General features: G+C 54.0%; 1 protein-coding gene across 1 annotated transcript in view; it reads right to left on the bottom strand.

Moving 5' to 3' along the window:
• GDPD5 (glycerophosphodiester phosphodiesterase domain containing 5) overlaps positions 1-21,086 on the bottom strand; it is an 82,253-nt gene that overhangs the window by 44,637 nt on the left and 16,530 nt on the right. Inside the window, 1 exon segment of the mRNA XM_045894459.3 lies at positions 6,033-6,116. The gene's annotated coding sequence lies outside the window, so the exon portion shown is untranslated.

Genomic DNA, 21,086 nt, shown 5'->3' with positions numbered 1-21,086 from the left:
GAGATTGAGCCCTGCATTGATCACCATGCTTGGCACGGAGTCTGCTTGAGATTCTCTCTCTCCATCTCGCTCTGCCCCTCCCCCCGCGCTCTCTTTCTCTAAATAAATCTTTTAAAAATTAAAAAAAAATTTTTTTTAAAAAGACCCAAGGCTGCAATAAAAAGGAATAAAACACAGATATATGCTACAACAGGAATAAATCTTGAAAACATGGTGCAGAGTGAAAGAAGCTAGTCACAGAAAGTGACATGGATTATACCTGTGTCATCTCCTGATGACAATCTTCCAAAGTCGACCTCCACAGCCTTCTTCTACGCATTGGAAACATGGGCCCCAGGTGAATGAATGAACAAACCGGTCCACCCAGACAATAGAATAGTTCTCAGTGACAAAGAGAAATACGTGATCAAGCCACATAAATGCATGAAAAGACCTTAAGAGCATATTGTTCCATGACAGAGGCCAGTCTGAGAAGGCTACATACTGTATGATTCCAACTCCATGACGTACTGGAAGAGACAAAGCCATGGGAGCAGTAAAGAGATCAGTGGTTGCCAGGGGTCGGGGGCGGGAGAAGCATGGAAGATTTTTAGGGCAATGACACAATTCCATACGATGCTGTAATAATGGGCACATGTCATCAGACATTTGTCAAACCCCACAGAATGTCCCACACCACGAGTGAACCCTGGTGGAAACTATGACTTTGGTTAATAATCCTGTGTCAACATGGTCTCATCAGCTGGAACAAACGTACCACCACCCCAACATAGGCTGTCAATAACGAGGGCAGCTGGTGGGGGGGGGGTGGGGGGGGTGGGGGAGGGGGAGGGAGAGTACGGAGCAGCTCTCTACTTCCTGATTGATTCTCCCGTAAACCTAAAAATGTTCCCCAAAGGCTATTACTTAAGTACCTATGTATTCAATTTAGATACCTATAGCGATCAATTGATGAATAGATAGATAGGCAGGAGGGAGAGACTAAGTGATTGACCCAAGGCCAAAGAGCTAACTGAGAAGAAGGGAAGATCTGAACCCGGGACTCCCGAGCCTTTCCGTGCTTCCAGCCCCAGAGGGAAGGTCTGCCCATTCCTGGGGCATTCCATGTCTACACCGGCCACGATGTCTGTATCCCTGCAAACTGCACATCAAAGGGCCAAGCCCAATATTTCGGTTGGCACCAGGGGAGCAGGGGCCAGGGGAGCAGGGGCAGGGAATGGGGCCGAGAACCCAGGGGAGGAAAAGGGAAACCCCTGATGAGTGCAGGGCTGGAGGAGGAGGAGACCTGAGCTTCTCGAGCAGTCTGCCAGGACCCCGGGGAGGGAGGCAGGGCACACGCATGCACGAGGAACAGCCCCCTTTCTCCCTGGCCACAGCTGCCCTCCCTGGCTTCAACCCCAGCCCAGCCTTGGGTGACCAGCAAGCTGGGTGACCCCACAAGCCTCTGGCCTCGGCTTTCCTGTCTCTGTCATGGGATACATGCCACCAGATGATCTCCCAGGGCCTTTCGGGCACACACCCTAAAGCCTTTAACCACCTGCTCTCTCTTCAGCCTCAGGAGAAAGGCAGAGACGGGGCAGGAGAGGAAGGAGGGAAAGACAAGCCCCACGGTCCTTGCCCAGTCTGAGGAGAAGAGGCCCCTCCCTTCCGAGGACGAATGCTGGGAGCCCTCAGCCTGCTGCTGACTAGAACAGTCAAAATGAGGATGACAGCTGCAGGAAGGCCTGTAACATTGTTAGAGGCCTAGTCACTCTGAGCCCCAGGCCAGGGCTGCCCCCGCTCAGATGCCTCCACCATCTTTGACGGGGACCAAGGGATAGGTAGTCACAGGCTCGATAGCTCACAGCAATGACCCCAACATTCCCCTAGAGTAAAACCCAAGGCATAAAAGGCACAGGGCTATGAGGATGCCTCCCCATAGTGCTCAGGGAACATGGCCTTGGAGGTAGACCAGGCCTCCCTGTGGTTCTTCCTCACTGCCCTGCCCGTGCCCTGTGCCCAGGAGGGGTGTGCCTGTGAACGGCCTTCGCTCTGGGCCCCTCTGCTCATCTTCAAGGCCTGGAAAACTCCTACTGGGCTCAGCTCAACAACCGCTCCTCCAGCAAACCTTCCCTGCCCAGGTCAGGGTCTCTTCTGGGTCCCATTAACTCCTGTGCCTCTTCGGGTCCCAGCACTGATCATTGCAGGGTGGCTTCTAGGAGAGGGCAGATCTAAGCGGAATTCAGAAATAAGGAAGGATATGTGGCAAAGTGGGGGAACATGGGGGCTCTAGGTAGGGGGACAGCACAAGGAAAGCCTGGTGGCAGGGATGCATGAGCAGGGCCTCCTGCAGAGCTGAGGGCAGCCCCAGGCTCCAGCCAGCAAGTTAAGCCCCATGGGGGCTCCATCTGGAGGTGGTGGGGGGCCTGTTGCCAACAGGAGACTCCTCGCCCTCTGGGAGCCCAGGGGTAGCAGGGCACCTCCAGCCAGCTCATCAAGCCACCAAACCCAAACCCAGGAGACAAATCCCTGGCCCCAGGGCTGGGGCTGGCAGGGGGCAGGACAGACAGGGCTGATAACAGGATCACCCAATCCCAGACCCTGCCCCACTGCCCAGAGGCCTGGGTTTCTGCAGTTACCTTCTGAGGAGCACTCAAGCATTTACCACCATCCCATCTGTGGGCCTCATCAGATGGCTAGAATGGGGAGATCTGGCTGCCCCCATCTCACTGTGCGGCCCTGGGCAAGTCGTTCCACTTCTCTGGGCCTCACACAAAGCCCGAGATTTAATGAAACCAGCAGAGAAGGTACCCAGATATAAGGAAGGAAGGGAGGCTGTCATGGAGGCAGCTGCCTGGGGGGAGAGGCCGGGGGAGGGAAAAAGATAAGGCGGGTCAGCAGCACCCCCCTCCATCACGCCTGCCCATTCTTTGGGGAAAAGCAGCTCAGTGGCCAAGGCCTGGCCTCTGCAAGAGCCCTCAAAGAATCAATCATACCATAATTAGGGTCATTATTAATCTCTTTCCACAGTGGTGCCAGGGTTGCTGTTTCCAACACTTCCATGCCAGGAGACCTCTGATTTCCGCTCCGAGCCGGCCAAGCTGGCCCGATCTTCCGGGCGGCCTGGCCCCCGACCCCCACAGTGGGAGCCCCAGTTCTCCTGCCCCTCTCAGCCATCCTCCTGCAGAAAGGGCTCCCTGCTTCTCCCTCGAGAAGGGACGGCTTCCTTGGAACTGCGGCCTCTGGGACAATTTATCCCCTACCTAAAGCTCTTAAGCTCCCCTGGTCAATGTTTAAGAAGCCTCTGCTCTGTTGCAGGCCCTGCCGGGAGCCAAGAACGATCCACAGAGAATCAGACATGAATCTTCCTTTCGAGGAGACAAGCTCACTGCACAACGACCGCCACGACGACACCCCGTGCACAGTGCCTTCCAGCGCACGCGGGCCTCCATGCATCGGCTCATGGAAGCATCTGGCCAGCTCTGCAGGGAAGCACCAGATCCCCGGCCTATGGGTCCATGGGGAGGAGAGGCTGGTGGAGGTCAGGATAGGTGGGCTGAGCTTCAGTGAAGGCCCTACGGGGTCAGACCCGCGTGTCTTCGGTGTGTTTGGAGCTACAGGCTGGACAGGAGCCAGGAATGCACCCTGCCTGGGGGACCTGGCTTCTCTTGGCATAGGCAGGACCACTGCTTCCCAAGTCGGGACTATGAGCGTGGGCTGAGTAGTCCCCAGGAGTGACCTGGCCTTGCCCAGAATGCCGAGCTTAGCATCTCAGAACTCAAAATCTCTAGCTATAAGCTGTCTAAACCAGGGTCTTAGAATCGCCTCACTCAAGACATACAATCACGGAATCCTGGTGCAGTCCTACAGGGATCTAAGAACTATCCTTGGATTTCAGACTATTTCACATGTCAGCACCGAGAAAGATCTGGAGCCATTCCATCCAGCCACGCTTCTCATGCAGAAATCCCCTGTACAGCTCCTAGGAGTGGTTCCCCAGCAGAGTGGCCTGCATAGGCTTGCATACATCCTGTGACAGGCCCCTCCCTCCCTGGAGGGCTGAGTGCTTCCCCCCTTGAAGCTGTCAGGACCCCCACCCCTCTTCCCTGGCTGGCACTGACTGGGGTCTTCCCAGAGCAGGCAGAGTGAGCAAATATTCTTAGGGCTTCTGGTGGGGCCTCAGGGGTCAGCCCAGGGGCCTGAGGAGGGGGAGCCTTTCATCAACCTCTCACCTCACTTGACACCCCAGTGCCTCCCAGGAGCACGGGACTTTTCCCAAGGCCTCTCCCTGGGTCCCCGTGAAGTGGGGGTGGGGGAGGGGGGCACCCGAATGGGAGGAAAAGGAGAAAGCTGAATCTGGCAGAGACTTGCACTGAGCAAACCTGTCCAAGCCCAGTTTTTACCCCCAGAGGGAATGGAGAGCAATGATTTATTTTGTTTATTTATGTAAAACAGCAGAGTTATACAAACGGGCTTCCCAAAGCAGGCCCTTGGGGATGAGAAGAGAAGCAAGGCCTACCATTTAAGGAATCTTTCTCTTGCTTCCTTCCCCTTACACCTACCTGTGTAGCCTCATCCCCCCTCCCCCCCCCCTCCCCCCCCCCCCCCCTGCCTCCAGGTCCCTCCTCACACCACTCTGCTCCGAGCACACCACATTATTCAGTCTCCCCACCTCCATGCCTTTTGCTCATGGTGGGCCCTCCCCCCACCCCACTTCAAGTCCTATCCATCTTAACAAATGGACCCTGTGCAAAGCTTGGTCCGACCCCCCATCCCCCCAGAAGCCCACCACCTCCTGTCTCTGTGTTCTCGTCATCTGGCAGAACTCTTGAGACATGATCGCAGGCCTCTGTGCCCGGTAATTATCTGCTTCCGTAGCTGCCTTGTTCACCAGGCTGACAGCTTCTCCAGGCTGAGATTTTGGAACTATTTGGCCAAGCTTTTCTGAAGAGCCCCAGTGTCTGTGGCCCTGCACGGGGCAATGGGGACACAAGATACCCCAGGCCCCATCCCTGCGAGGGGAGTCACTGTGCAGGGGGCCTGTGTCTCTGCACGGGGCCTGGCACCAAGCAGGCCCTGGTTTATCTGTCAGTCAGAAAAGCTGGTCAAACGTGCGGTGGAAGGAAAGATCAGAGCCTCTTCAACCATGTGACTGCACAGACGTTTCTGAGCCCGTTTCCACTTCTGCTCCTGAATAATAATTAGCCTCTCCCAATTTACAGAAAAAAAAAAAAGTTACCAAAAAAAGTCTCAATTAAGTATTTTCTCCCACAATTTTTGCTTAACCCCCTGATCTGTTTGCACACATCTATTCCGGGTCTAGTAGAAGATGACCTCAGCATTAGCACAGAATACTGACTTCCTGTCACTCCGTCTCTCTTCATCGTGGTGCCCTGTGAAGGACGGGGGCCCCTCTACTTCCAGGCATGTCTGAGAACCTGGGGCCTGACCTTTTCTTCCCTCCTTTCAAATGTCTTGGTCTCCCTTCCGTAACCAAAGAAAATTGAACTTACTCGAATGCTGAGGAAGAAAGCTGCAGCAATTTGCTGGCCCAGCACGCCTTGAAGGTTCATGCCAATTCCGTGATTCAAGACCTCCAATTCCACCATTTGCTATTCATTCCTTTGGCTGAAGCATCACTTTCTCTAGGATTATCTTTTAAAATACAGATCTCCCCTGGAAATGGGAGCCCTTTAAACCCCCAAACTGGAGGTCAAGGAAACTTAGTTTAATACATGGCCCTAGAGGCAGAAAATCACAGGGACTGAGAATGTGCAATGAGACCCAGTTCTACCACCTACTAATTGGTATAATGCCACCAGACCTCAGTCTCCTTATCTGTAAAGTGGGGATAATAATTGGTATAATACCACCAGACCTCAGTCTTCGTATCTGTAAAGTGGGGATTATTATTATTACTGTTGTTTTTTGTAAACTGTAAGGCGCTGTCCCCCTAGGAGAGGCAGGCACTGTTATAAGCAGCCAGTGTGTTGCCCGCTGTAGCTTGTCTCTAACTCCTTTCTCCCTCTACCCTTCCCTTCTCTTTTCTTTACCTGGAAGAAGGTATCAGCGGCTGTGAGCGGGGCTCCTGAGGATGTCCTGTCCACGGAGGTGGTGATGTCACTTCCCTGGGACAGCTGAGGGGACAAGGGGACAAACCCAGTCAGATCACTCATCAGTCCACCCTGCCTTCTCCTCTCCCACCTGACCCTTGACGAGTCCCCACACGGTGCCCACCCTGTGCTGGGTATGGGCCCCAGGGATGGGCCACACCTTGTCGCTGCCCGGGGAAGCCGCCGAGTCAGTGGGTGGTCCAGTTGTGGGCCACCAGACCCCGCACAAGCAATCCTACCTCCATGCATGCTGCCCACAAACCAGCCCCAACCCCAAACCCAGGACAACCAGTACCCCAAACCACTCTCGCCCCCTCTGGAACCCAGGGAAATGCAATCCAAGTCCCAGCCACCCTGGAGAGAAACTGGGGCTGCGTGTGGCTCCTGGGGGGGCGCTGAGGCCCTTTCGTGCAGCCCAGAGACCTGCTTCTCCGGAGGTAGCTGCCCAACCAGCTGCTCTTCTAAGGCAGCTACTGAGGGTGGGCCGGGGGGCTGGAGGCGGGATCTGGGGCACCGCAATTATGTGGCTAACTTCTGAGTCATGTACTGCCTCCCCCATCCCCAGTTCCTACAGCCAGCAGGGCAGCCCTCCTGCTCAGGAACTGGGAGGAGAGACGGTGCCAACAGGCCTCGGGGAGAAAAGGAGAGAGGAGGCAGCCCCGGGGCAGTGCTGCTGGCTTATAAGGATGCTGCTACAATGCCCACCAGGGCACGCTGAGGCTGGCATGGCTGGGAGCCTCCCTAGGCCTCCCAGAGAGCCAGAGGCAGAGCCAGGGCTGGGACCTAGACCTCCTGCTGCCGTGCAGACCCACGACAGGGGTGGCTCAGGCCCGCTGCCCAAGCCCATGCCAACATGAGAACTCTCCAGCCCCATCAGGCCCCAGAGCCACACGCCGGCAAGAAATACACAGCCAAGTCTCAGCCTCAGACTGGAGGAGGACCGAGCTGGACTCAGAGACAGCTTAGAAGAGACATCCAGCTCCTGAGACACAGACCCCTGGGGCACCCCAACCCTGCCTCCTACCTGCAGTCCCCAGCTTTCTCCCAGTGCTACCGTCTACAAAGCATACTTCCTTCCTGCGTCTCCCATTATGACCCTAAGTGACAGATGGAATATAAATAGAGCAGGGCTTCTCAAACTTCAGTGTGCAAACAGATCACCTGGAGACCTTGTTAAAACGCAGTCTGACACAGTGTTTTCTAGGAGGTCTAGACTGGGACCCGAGATTCTTCATTTCTGACCAGCCCCCAGCTGATGCTGGTGCTGCGGGTCCAAGGGCCACAGTCTGGATAGTAAGAACACAGTTGTTAACAGCATGAGCACTGGGGTCAAACTGTCCAAGTGAGAATCTTGACTCTTACTGTGTAACCTTGGGCAAGTTACCTAATCTCTCTGTGCCTCCATCTCCTTATTATAAAATAGTAACAATGACAACAGTATTAAACCTGACTCATAGAGGTTGATGTGAGGACTAAATTATGTAAAATGCTTAAAGTGATCATTATTTCAAATGTAAAAACGGAGACTCTGAGAGATGGGCACAGCGAGCAAGGTGGCAGAGCCAGAATTCAACCCCAAATCTCTTCATGTACATCCTGAGACACCAAGCCACCAGAAAATGTCACAGCCGGCAAGCCCTCCCCCACACGTGGAGATTGAGGCCCAGAGAAGGGCGGGGAGCTGGCAAGTTTATGAGAAAGTTGGTGTCAGAAATCCAGGCTCGTGACTCCCAGCCTCCTGTTCTTTCCACCTAACTATCCTTCTGCACTGAAGAGAAAGTGTCACAGATTCTCTCTGAGGGGTCCCAGACTCTGCTGTCAGCCTGCACCAGGGCTGTAGCTAGCCTGGCAGCCAGATGTGGGAATGGCGGGATGTGGAGGCCGCCCCCCTGCCCACCATGGCCCGGTTCCCCGGTGCTCTCAGAGCCCCGCCCAGCAGGCCAGGTGAGAACGGTCTGGCGGCCTCCTCCCATCTCCATCTCCTACCTCCAGGCTAAGGCACTGCTTGGTCTCAGAGTCCCCCAGCTGGGGTGGCAGGCAGAAGGTGACATGGCCTGGGCCCAGCTCCACCCCCACCTTGGCTTCCCAGCACAGGGCCAGTGGGAGCCTGTGAGTCACCTGAAGGAAGTGCCTGGCCCCAAACAGGAAGTGGCTCTTCAAGCTGAAAACCCCTCCAGGATCCCCAGGGCCCCGCAGCAGGTGGCTGGGGGAGCAGAGCCTGAGGAAACTGACCGGGATATAGTAACACCTATTCGGATTTTACCTGAAACTCAAACGTGGTGTCCATCCTCTGGACTGTGAAACGTGGCCAGGGGCTTTTCTGCTGTGTGATCTTAGGTACATCAGTGCCCTTCTCTGAGCCTTTATTCCCTCATCTGCCGGATGTGGGGCTGCATTACAAGACTGCCTAAAAGGACGCCTGGGTGGCTCAGTCGGTTAAGCGTCTGCCTTCAGCTCAGGTCATGATCCCAGGGCCCTGGGATCAAGTTCCACATCAGGCTCCTTGTAGGGAGTCTGCTTGTGTGTGCACGCGCTCGCACTCTCTGACAAATAAATGAATAAAATCTTAAAACAAAACAGAAACAAACAGAAAAACAAGGCTGCCTATGGCCTGGCATTCCACAATGAAATGAAGGGTTGGAGGAAGCAAATATGGGTTTTAAAAAAATGAGCAAATGCATATATAAATGAAAGGTATGAGTGAATGCAGACATATAGATTTAAACACCGGCCGTAGGACAAGCTCCATCATTTATCTGATGTTAGCTGTATGATAGAGATCTCGCTGATGAGATCTCCTCCCACCCCCTGAATCACCCTGAGGCACAGGGAAAAAGGGCTACTGCCCAGAGCCCACACATCACAGACAGACGCTCACAAATGAACATAGCAGAGAACATACGGGAGACTCTGCCACAGGACATCCGTGGGACCCACGAGCATAATCTGCTCCCCTAACGCCACTCAGGCCCCCCTAAAACCCTTCCATTCCTTGGGCATGAGGAACAAAGAGGTGATTCTGTCCCGATGAAGAACTTTGTTGCTGATGGTGGTGGAGGTGGTGGTGGGGGGGGAATAGGAGGGGACCAAGAGGCAGGAATGTTTAGGGGCAAATTCAACTTGTCAAATCCTTTCTCCAGACAGCAATGAGCAATAGCTTCTTAGATAACAAAGTATCTGTTTCCCAGGAATGCCAAGCAACTATTTTTTGTGGGGTGGGGCTTTTCTCCCTATTTCAATTTGTGGTCCTAAGGACCTAAGGGTACTTATGAATTAGTGTGGTACCCACAATAAATGCACAAAGTGGCCAAAGAACATCTCACAGTATCTTAGAATTCATATTACTCCAATTAGTGTAACATGAAATGTGACACGAACTCTTTACATTGGCAACTAGGTGGACCTGAAAGGCTAGGACTCAATAGTTTCAATTCTATAAATGTTTAAAAATTTGAATATTTCATCTCGATTCAAATGATTTTATTTTAAAATCTGATATTCACTGATTATAATGTGTATAGTTTTGATTTCCATAGATAATTTCAAGGCATAAAAACGATTTTTGAACATACAAGTTTTCTTTTCTTTGCATTTAATTTACATTTTTGATGGAAATATACTCAAATTCCATGCACTTTAAATATAATTGCATTTTTTTTAAAAGACTTTATTTATTCATCTGACAAAGAGAGACAAAGCGAGAGAAGGAACACAACCAGGGGGAGTGGGAGAGGGAGAAGCAGGCTCCCCGTCGAGCAGGAAGCCCGATGCGGGGCTCGATCCCAGAACCCTGGGATCATGACCTGAGCTGAAGGCAGACACTTAATGAACGACTGAGCCACCCAGGCGCCCTGTAATTGCATTTTATTTTTGATCCTTCAGATTGTTACTATTGATACCCAACTTTCAAATGATGTGCAAATCTTGATTATAAGGATATAACTATGATGATCTCACTAAAATGAACACAATATATTTTATGAAATAAATAAGGAGTAATGTATGTTTTATCACTCATCGGAACATCACCAGCCCACCAACAAAACACCCAGATGTGTACTCATAATTACATTCAGTCTTCTTTGCTATTTTGTCACTTTCAGTTGTATACAATCATAACTTTACATGTATATTTCAACTTATATTATGAAGATAGAACTGTTAAGGTGAGAAAATCAAATTATTTTATTTAACAGTTTCTGGGTTTGTTTTATAACCTTCAAATATCTGACAGAGATATATGGGCTTCTATTTGTATTTTTGCTCTGGGCCCTGCACACTTGGCACTGGGCCTTCCTGTTTACCCCCTGCTCCTCAGCAGGGCAGGCAGGGAGGGGCCCGGGCCTCAGGACAGGTCTTGCAGTGTCCTAGTCGTTAAGCCTGGTGAGAGCAGGACCCTGTCCATCTGAGCACAGAGCGAACCCTTTCCACAGTACGTGCTCCACAGATGGTTGTCAGATGTGCTAGTGATTAAGAGCGGTGACTAACCACTCGGCTACCTAGCTCAGTCCATCCTGATCATGGAGAACTTAGTTCAGGTTCCAAAGTAGACAGGGCTGGGGGCTGGAGCCAGTCTCCCAGTTGGGGAGCTCTGTGGGATTCTGCTCTGGAAGCTGAGAGAGAGCACGTGGGCCTGAGGGAACAGTGGAAGCACAAGGAAGCTCTCAGAAGGTCTTGCCTCTAGCAGACCATACAGTCCTGGGGCACCTCTTTTGCATCCCCCTTTCTAACAGGTGCAAAGAGTTATCACTTACTGGAACTTCCTCTGGGCCAGGCTCCACATAATCAGCACCATATATGCTTTACTGGAATATAATCCATGGACTAATTCTCAGGAGAGGCCTCTGCCATGCTCCACCCACGTCCCCTGGGATCCCTTTACTGTTCAGGGGCATACCGGCTAGCATGGTCCCTCCCAACAGCCAACATCTGTGGAGGCGTGTGGGCAGACTGCCCTGAGGCTGCTAGAATCCCTTTGTTTGCGGTCATGGCCATTCCCCGGGGCCCCCTTTACCAGAGACCACCTGGGTAAAGATCTAAGTTCTCTAGTATCCTTGCTCTGACAGTCAGCTCTGGCCCCATGTCCGCAGAGCTTCTCTGCAGACTGAGCCAAGTGCCCTTCCACTCTTGTTTCTCCTCCTCTTTCTGGTTCTACTTTCTCTATTCTCTTAGCAGCTTCTTTTCTGGAAAACTTCCTAATAAATCACTCTCACCTGAATCCTTGTCTCAGGGTCTGCTGCTTCTGCATCTCACCTGAAACCATGTCTCAGACAGCTATGAGGTCGGTGCCATTAATTTTCCCATTTCCGAGACAAGGAAACGGAGGCTCAGACCTCGAGTTGTTAAAGCTCCCCCATGTGGCAAGCAGCAGAATAGACTTGAATTGAAGTGGCCCCTGGTGCAAAGCCTGAGCCCTGACCCCTCTACCTGCCAGCATCATCTGATCTGTTTACAGCCCTCAACGTTGTCCCCTCCTGGCCATCTGAACTAACTTTCATTTTTTTTTTTATTTTTTATTAGAAGTAAAGCAGGAGGATCTGTAGATGATCCAAGGGGGATGACTAAGTCCTCAGATTCTTCTGGTTGGCTCAGATCCTGTTTTGGTCAATCCTTGTGAATCAGGGCGGGTCCGACATTCTGGGAATGCAGGGAGACTTCAAACCAACTTTATGAAAACAAGTTGTAAAAACACTGGCCGCCACTCAAAGCGGCCGCTGACCAGCTTGGCTCCACGGAGCAGGGTTGAACAAGTTCACCAGAAGGGAACGCACAGCAGGACAGCCTTCGGCTAGACCCAGAGGAAGAACTTCCCAGTCATTGGGAAGAAAGGGAGTGCTCTCTGGAAAGGAGTGGAGTGCTCGCTGGAAACTGGGCGAGACAGGTCTGTCCATTGCCCCTGGAAGCAGCCAGTCCAGAAGAGGTGTCCGGGGAGGAGGAGGAGACTCGGGCTACGAACACCTGCTCTAGTTCCCTGCAGGCCCCCGGGGAGCTGGGTGTGTCCGCCTTGGAAGCAGGAGGATCCATGCCCTGACCTTCCCAGGCTTTTCTTGTTTAAAGCAGCTCCGAAGCCACCCCTAGAGCCCCGGAGACAGAAAAACACCAGAGGCCAACTCCGCCCAGCTCTGAGCATCAACCACTGACTTGGAACCCGCTTTATGAGGATGCTCGGAGGTTGTGGGGCTTCTGCCTCCTAGGAGGTCAGAAGTCTCTGCAGGAAAGGGTCCCCCAATCCTCCCACCCCCAAGGTGGACCCCCAATGGAGGCCCTGCAGCCCGGCAGAGCTCAGGGCAGCACGGAGGGCTGCCACCGTGCCACCTCCTCCTCCCCTGCTCTGCACAACCATCCCTCCTAGAAAATCCCCCCACCCCTGCAGAGAACCAGAGCCGGTGTTCCTAGCCGGTCTCTCCCTGCTCCTCCCTGCACCTCCTCTGGGCTGGCTCCTTCCAGACAGCAATGGACGGGCCTGAGTCTCACCCAGTTGGTTCCCCCCAACCCCTTTCCAGCCTGCACTCTCTTTCCTTCCTTCCCTCTCATCCAAACCTCTGCAAGAGCTGTCTACACTCCCGTCTCCACTTCCTCCCTCCCACCTGCTGCTAAACCCACAGCCCTCTGTTCCCGCCAAGTTCAACCATGACCTCCGTGTGAGTGAGCCCACTGGGCAGCTCTCAGTCCTCCCTGACACGGTGGGCTTCACCCTCCTTCTGGAAACATCCTCCATCCCTGGCGTACAGGACACCACTTGCTCTGGTTCCCCTCCCTGTCTCCAGCCCCCCTCTCAGCCCAGGCCTTTTTTCCCAAGCCCTTTGTCCTCCTTCGCCCTCTCCTTGTGCAAGATCATCCAGCACTGCTGTCTCTGCCTGGACCAAGCTCAAAGCCCAAGTATCCAGTGACCCCTGCTCATCCTGGCCTGGACACCCCACAGGAACCTCGTACCCACGGTGGCCCAATGGGAACTCATCACATTCCTCTAAACCTGCTCCCCGCCCCCCATCCCTATCTCAAGGCACCTCCATCCTCCAGCAGATGAGAATCACCCTTCCCACCCACCTTCCTCAAGCCCCTAGGCCTACCTGAGACCTGTTCTCCACCCTCCTCCCCTCACCTCCCACCAAAAAGCCCTCAAGTCTTGGCTCAAACTCCTCCTGCAGGAAGCCTTCCTTGACTCTCCTGGTAGATCGGCATGCCTCTTCCTGTTTTCGTGAGCCCTGCAGTGCCCGCTTCAGCAGCCAGGCTGTGTCCAGCTGCATACTGATGCCCCCGGCTGGCTCTGGAAGGACAGAGGCACTGCCTGATCTGACTGTGGGTCCTAGCACCCAGCCCAACTTCTGCACACAAGAACCCTGGGAGAGATTCCCCAAATCTGGGGAACTTATCTTTCTGCTGAATTTGCCCCATTGGTGAGATCCGGATCTCCCTTCTGCCCACACACATCCCAGGGCAAGGGCTGTCTCTGCTCTGCCCCTCCTCAGGGCTTAAAACACAGGAGCTCTTAGCCCCTGTAGACACATTCTAACCTGTCTGCCATGTAGGAGGAGAGAACCCACGGGGCCTGCAGGCAAGCAAGGGGCCCCTCTCACACATGTGCGAGCACGTGCACAAACACACAGAGGCAGACACACACAAATACAGAGCGCACATCACAGGCAGCCCCTGGCAAATACACACGGACGCACGGGCACAAACGCAGCGCGGAACGGGGCCTCTGCTTCCCTCATGGGCACCATGGGCGCCAGGAGTCAAGGTTGGCTTGGCTGGGGCTCAGAGCCGGCTCTCACAGCCGCAGGGAAGGGGCCTGGGGCAGGGGCAGCAGCGATAGCACACCGCTCTGCGACTTCGGCCCTTCTTTTCCCCTCAGGTTCTGAGGCCTCTTCCTCCAGGAAGCCCTCCCTCTCGGTGCTAGATGGGGAGGAGGCCCCCAGAGGGGATCCCGCACGGATCCCACCCTGATCTTTCCCCTGGGCCCCTTGTCACGTGTAAGGGAAGGGCTGGGCCGGCCCAGTCACAGCTCAGAGTTTTTAGGATCAAAACTAAGTCCCTTCCCCAGCCCTGGTCCTGCCTTGCCTCCCCATGGCAGCTCACATGCCCCTCCGAGTAATCCTTGGCGGTTCCCTTTCTCAGAGGTGGCGCCAACATCAGAGGGAGAAGCCAGCCCTGACGAGTCCATCTGATCCTCAGGACAGCCCTGTGGGGTGCTGCTGGGGTGCTGCTCCTTTACAGGTGCGAGACAGGTGACTTTCCCAGGGCCACACGGCTGCCAAGCCCTTCTTCTCTGTCCCTGAAATCCTGTTCCCAGCCACCGGGCCCTCAGGAGGGAGCACCGGCCGCGGAGAGTGCCTGGAGGAGGCTGCAGGAGCGGAGGCTGGAGGGGCTCTCAGGGAGGAACCCGTGCCCGCCAGCTCCCCTGCCTGCCGAGCTGAATCGGAGGCACCCTGTGTGCCGCAGCCACGTGGAGGGCCTGAGGCTGGCTCCTTTACTAACTCGCTGTGGGACGTGGAGTGAGTCCCTGGGCCTCAGTTTCCCCATCTGTGATGTGAGCAGGAGGTGGACACCACAACCCTCGGGATCCGTTGCATTCGGACCCTGCGTAGGACAGGGTGCTAGAAGGAGAGGCCAGGAGAGATGCAGGGGCTGTTCCGCACCGATGGGGCTGAGGCCAGAGGAGGAGGCCACTGGGTGTTCTCTGGCCCTGCCAGCTTCCCTCAGGTTAGCTGCTAGGCTTCCCCAGACCCCGCTGCCAAGGCAGGCACCCTCCCACCCTTCTATCTCCTCTCGCAGTGGAGGAAAATTGCAAAGTATCCAATATACTAGAAGGGGAGAAAAAGGTAAGTGAGCGTGGGTATGGATATCACATGCAAAACCGATGCAAATGCCCTAGGCAAACACTTGGACATGCACCCCAACATTCCTGTCCTCTTCCTATACCCCCTAAGGCCAGCACCTTCCCAAATCCTGCTGATTGCACCTCAGAAGTGGCTCCCTCATTAGTCAGGCCCCTTCTTCAGCCCTGCCTGAGAAACAGCCAAGAACCCCTTGGGAGAAACCCCATATGCAAAGTTTTTCTCAACCTGGCCTCAATTCACCTTCCCAGCCGCCCCCCCCACCTCATCTCAGGAGAGCCCCAGCCACCTGGAGCTAAGTCCCCAGCCACAAACTTGACCTGCCACACCTTTACACAGCTAGTCTCCTCTGCACACTGAACTCCTATAGATCCCTCAATACCCAAATGGGAAATGCTGCAGTTCAGTGAGTTGGCTTCTGCATTGGGAATCAGGTCTTAAAGTCCGCACACCATGAGTAAATCGCATATGGTCAAATTTACCCTTGACTACATACAGCTATCACTTATTATTTACAATGCCTAGTCACCATTCTAGACGGCTCTCATGTTTTGACTCACCTAACTCTCACAACTGTAGCAGACTGTATTTTCAGAGACATCTGCAGCAGTATCTTTCATCCCACATGCTCTTTCTACAATGTTCCCAGGGAGAGGTAGGGCGGGGGGGGGGGGGGGCTTGGGACTAATGGCTGGAGAGACACCATGAGGTTCCCCAGGCCAGCTCACTGAATGTGATGCAGCTTCTGCTGAGCTCACTGGAATACTCCTGCTGGAGCTCTGGGCCACCGTGGAGACAACCTGACTGCTCCAAGCCTGCCATTCTGTGGGGAAGCCCAGATGAGTCCACAGCCAGGAATGGAGTCCTGCGACTACCCAAAGAGCGACAGAGACCCAGCCAACCTCCAGCTGCCCCAGCTCCTCACTGTTCTAACCGCCATCTGACTATAACCATGTCAGAGACCCTGAACCACAACCGCTCAGCTGAGCCCACCATAAGATACCTGACTTAAACACACTGAGATGATAAAATGGCTGTTCTTCTATAAAGTCACGGAATTTCGAGGTGATTTGTTTTGTAATAACAGTAACCGGAACATTGTTATGCCCACTTTAGGGAAGAAGAATCTGAGGCACAGAAAGGTTAAGCAATTTGGCCAAGGTCACAGAGCTGCTAATTGGCATGGTCAGGATTCGAACCCAGGCAGTTCAGTCCCAGAATGCACAATATTCACTGCTATGCCATACTAACTGCCTTCAAGGTCTGCTTGGTCCCCAGGCCCACAGCAGGCCTCAGGGAGTGCCTGCTGAATAAATGACTGAGGGAAGGAATAAGCAAATGAACAGGTGAGTGAAAGCAGAGCGTTGAGCTCCCAGGTGCAAGGCAGGACCTCAGGCAAGCCTGAGCCATGCGGAGGAGTCTGACATGAGCCCCCCATTACTGGGGCGGCGCTGCTGACCACAGCCCTGGGAGCAGGTGGCCATCAGAGGAACCTGGCAGATGCCACTTGCCTCTGGCCCCTCGCAGAGGAGCCTGAGATGCTGATCTCCCTGCTCCCGGCCTTCCTCAGCCCTGCACGCTGCAGGATTATACACGGGCCCCTGGAGCGCCAGTCCCACCTGAGGACAAGGCCTATGGATCCTGGAGACTGCAGCAGGAAGGTCCCTGAGTGGGAAGGCTGGAGACCCTAGTGTAATCCTCGCATGGCCACTGACAGGCTGTGCGAACTTGGGCAAGTTCCTGCCCCTCTTTGGGCCCAGGTCCTCTCCAGCTCCACTGCTCTAAGATTCACCAGAGGCGGAGCCGGCCTCGTGGAGGAGGGTTAAGGTGAGCTTGGGTATGTGGGTCCCATAAATCCCAAAAGGGGTCCATCCCGAGATGGAAAGTGCATAATGAGGACGCATACCCCGCCCCCCTCACTGGAAACCTGCCTTGCAGGGCATTTTTACGCACACAATTTCTAATCCTTGCAACTCCACCAGACTCAGCAGTGACGAAGGACTCAGACTCACAGCTCAAGTGATGCCAGAAGCCAGGGTCCAAACCAGGCCCGTTCACCTTCAAAACTCCCACTCTTCACAGTAGCAAGAGGTGACACAACCCATACGTCCAGTGACAAACAAATGGATAAACGTGTGGTATGCGCATATGGCAGAATATTATTCAGCCACAGAAAAGGAAGAAAATCTTGTCACACGCTACAACATGGACAGACCATGAGGACATTATACCAGGTAAAATAAGCCAGTTACGAAAAGACAAATAAGGTATGATTCCACAGATATGAAGTATTTAGAATACTCAGATTCATAATGGAATGGAGCTTGCCAGGGGCTGGGAGGGGTGGGGAATAAGAAGTTATAGTTTCGTGGGTATTTCAGGGTTTTTTTTTTTAAGGATTTTATTTATTTATTTGAGAGAGAGAGAGAGAGCATGAGCCAGGTGAGGGGCAGAGGCAGAGGGAGAAGGAGACTCCCTGCTGAGCAGGGAGCCTGATGTGGGGCTCGACCCCAGGATCCCGAGATCAGGACCTAAGCCGAAGACAGAAGCCTAACTGACTGAGTCACCCAGGCGCCCTGGATATTTCACTTTTGCCAGTTGAAAAGTTCTGGAGATGCACTGTGCAACAATGTGAATAAAGTTAACACTACTGAACTATACACTTAAAAATTATTAAGATGGGGGACGCCTGGGTGGCTCAGTTGGTTAAGTGTCTGCCTTCGGCTCAGGTCACGGTCCCAGGGTCTTGGGATCGAGCCCCGAATCCAGGCTCCCTGCTCAGCGAGGAGTCTGCTTCCCCCTCTCCCTCTGCCTGCCGCTCCCCCTGCGTGTGCTCTCTCTCTGATAAATAAATATAAGAATCGTTAGAAAAAAAATTAAGATGGTGAATTTTAAGTTATATGTTTTTTACCACAGTTAAAAAAATTTCCACTCTTGGGGTAGAGAGGGAGATTATAAAGACAATTAGGGAGGGGAGTCCAGGCAGGCTTCACAGAAGAGGGGGCTTTGAGTTGGGCAAGGTTTGGGCAAGCACAGACAAGTCTGGGGCATTATAGGCTCACAGCTTTGGCCTCTGCGTCCCTCGGTCTCTCCTAGGATCAGTCTGACTCCATCCCCCAGCCCACTCCAGTCCTTCAGATCTGCACACAAGGGCAGTGCCCAAAGGGGACCACGCACTGAAGAGAGAAGGGATTATTTAAACACCTTCTATGTGCTCCCAGCCCACTTACTTCATGACCTTAGGCCAGCCCCTATTCTTCTGGGGCTCAGTCTTCCCACCTGTACAACCAGAGGATGACCCAGGATTCCTTCTAATTCTCACACTGGGAGTAATCTCTGAGGGGAGGGGGAGGTCGGAGGTGCCAGGGACCTGCAGAGAGGGGGGACCAGGACACTCACTGTTCAAAAGACCAGGAATCTGGAGCTATGGCCTCATGATCCTGCCCCAAGCAGCTTCTGTCCACTTTACAGAAGGGGAGTCTGAGACCCAAGGGGATTTGGTTTCATTGCAACTCAACAAACAGGTGCCTGCCCCTACTCTGTTTGTGACAGGATCATAAATCCTCCTCCCAATCCAGTCCTGGAGTAATGTAAAGTAAAGCACAGTTCATTGTGCCAAGACGAAGTCCTCCATGCCCAGCATTCTCTCCAGGAATTGGGACTCTCACCTCTCCCCCGGATCAGGAATCTTTTGCCCCCAGAAGGAACGAGGTAGGACAGTCCTTGGTTCCGATCTCAGGTCTGCCAAGTACTAGCTGGGCCTCGGTGTCCTCATGCACATAGTGGGGATGAGGTCACCTCCCCGCAGCACCCCTGTGAGGGTTAGATGAGGCAAGGGCCCAAACGTGGAGCCCAGGGTCTGGGATACAGTAGGCACTCAATAAATGACCTCCGTCATCAGCTCTCTCCTTGAAGACAAAGCCATTTTCATCGATCCCTTTGTTCCTCTCAGAGCCAGCTTGTTTGTTTGAACACTTCTCAGAGAGATTTTCCCCCAGGAACACTGGGTGATGCTCCCTAGCCAGCCCCAGGGACAAGAAGGGAGGAGCAACAAGCCTTACTTATGGAAAAAATCAAATCACCATCACGTGGAAACACGAGAGAAGTTCTGGGGAAGCCCGTGGCGGCCCGAGCACCCTTCACCCACACTTTCCCTCCTCCACCCGGGAGGACCCACGATGGTCCTAGATCCTGCTTAATAAGGCCCGTGGGCGGGGCTGGGAGGACCGATGTGATCCGGCTGCTACTTAACTCACACAAAGCCGTCTATTCTTAGCCGAGCAGGGGCCCTAGCGCCTTGCCCGCTGCCATCAGGGCTGCCAGCCCTGCGGCGCAGGCCTAGCGGTCAATCGTGACCACGAGGAGGTGGCCCGCAGCCCCTGACCCAACTGGAACCCGCACGCGCGAGGGGGCTGCGCAGCGCAGCCGTGACACTGGGAAGGAAGGGGAGGCTGGGTTCTCTGCCCTGAGCCACTGGCCTGCACCCCGGGCCACCCTCCTACAGACCCTCCCCAAGCACCCACTCTGTGTCCATTGTGCTTGTTTTCCCACTAGAGTTTTACAGATCATTTCTCACCTGAATCTCACCACTCTGAGAGTTAGGTGCCCGTTCCCCACCTTTCACGGGGATGGGGAGACTAGGGGCTCACCCTGGGCCCTGGCAGATATGCTGAGTCACACCTCGCACCCCGGGCCGCCTGGCTGCAAAGCCTGGCCTGGTCCCAGAAGGAAGTTCCCCAACACCCGGTGACTTCGAAGCTCCTCCGCTGGGGTCAGAGGTGCGAGAACATGTCTAAGCTGCACTGACCTTTTCAAGGAGCTTAACAGAAATGTTCTCTCTCCTGCTTAAGGACCACATCGAGAATCTAAAAACCCGATTTCTTTGCTCTGGGCTATAATTAGATCCTCCCTGCGAATTGGTGGCCTACTATGTGCCGGGCACCTTACTGAATGTCCCACCTGCTGGGTGGTTTGATCTGACCTTACAGTAGCTTGTGAGGTTGGCCTTGTCATCAGCATGTTCCAGATGAGGCTGTGTCACAAATCCAAGGTAGCACAGGCACTGGATAGAGCTGGACAGGAACCGGGGCGTGTCAGGCCTTTTTAGGATGGGGGAGAATTGATGCTTATGTTTCCTGGCTCTTCTTTCAATAAACTGCTTAAGTTTATGTTTCTATTCCATTATATCCTCCCTCCTGCCTGTCCCCTCCCCTCGCCCCCGTGCCAACCTAAGCAGAGGGAGCATCTGTGATGCCTCTGGGTGCTCGCTGAGTCCAGCTGTCTGCGGAGACTCCAGCCCTGCTCGAGCCAGGACACCATCTGGGAGCCTCTACGGAACAAAGGGCATTGAGAAGGACCCTCAGAACTCTGAGGAAAAGGATGCTGGACATAGCCCAGTCCTGTCCCCCTGCACCTCCTCATGGGCAGAGTGGCTTTGACCAAGTGCTCTGTGTGACAAGCTGCAGGCTGCCCCCCAGAGCGGGCACCTAGGCCCCGCTGAAATAAAGCAGCATCCACACCAGAGATCTGAGTCGCCCTGACACCTCCTGGCACCAACTGGGAAGTGGAGGGGAGGGAGGGGTGACTGTCTTGTTCTGCCCATGGGCCCCAACCACTGCCCTCCCCCCCACCTACCCAGGGACACAGGCCAGAGGCTCCTGTAGGTGGGCAGGCCCTGCTGGACCCAGCCTTGTGAACAGGACAGGTAAGCTGGAGAGGAGGCGTTCCTTACATGTCCTCCCCACCCTCCCCGCTGAGCCCAGGACCCAACACTCTGCAGATGTCTGGGAAGCAGCTGGAGAGGGGGCAGTATCTGGTCCAGGGCCCAGCATACAGGAAGGGCAGGGCTGTTTCTCCTACTGGAATGCACGGAGACACAGGAGTGCAAACGGCCCTGGCCTGCATGTGCTGCTTGTCCATAATTCATGGACTCCTATCGCTTTGGCCTGGATAAAATGTACTCAGCAGGAGAAATCCACATGGTGAATAGTAAGCATCTACCGGGGGCACTTCTGGGAAAGAAGTGAGTGGGCCAGAGGCCTGGGGGATCACGGAAATTGGACAAATACATGTTACTGACAACAAGAATGGTTTACACCTGTGTGGGTGAGTTTCCTACACACTTTCATAAATTTTATCTCATGGAGTCTTCACAAAA

The sequence above is a fragment of the Mirounga angustirostris genome, unplaced genomic scaffold (assembly GCF_029215605.1).
Source record: "Mirounga angustirostris isolate CCGP_5_RB_7025 unplaced genomic scaffold, mMirAng1.0.hap1 SCAF_13, whole genome shotgun sequence".
In the NCBI taxonomy this organism is placed as follows: domain Eukaryota; kingdom Metazoa; phylum Chordata; class Mammalia; order Carnivora; family Phocidae; genus Mirounga; species Mirounga angustirostris.
Note: the sequence above shows the minus strand (reverse complement) of the source record. Positions and strands in the feature narration are given on the sequence as shown.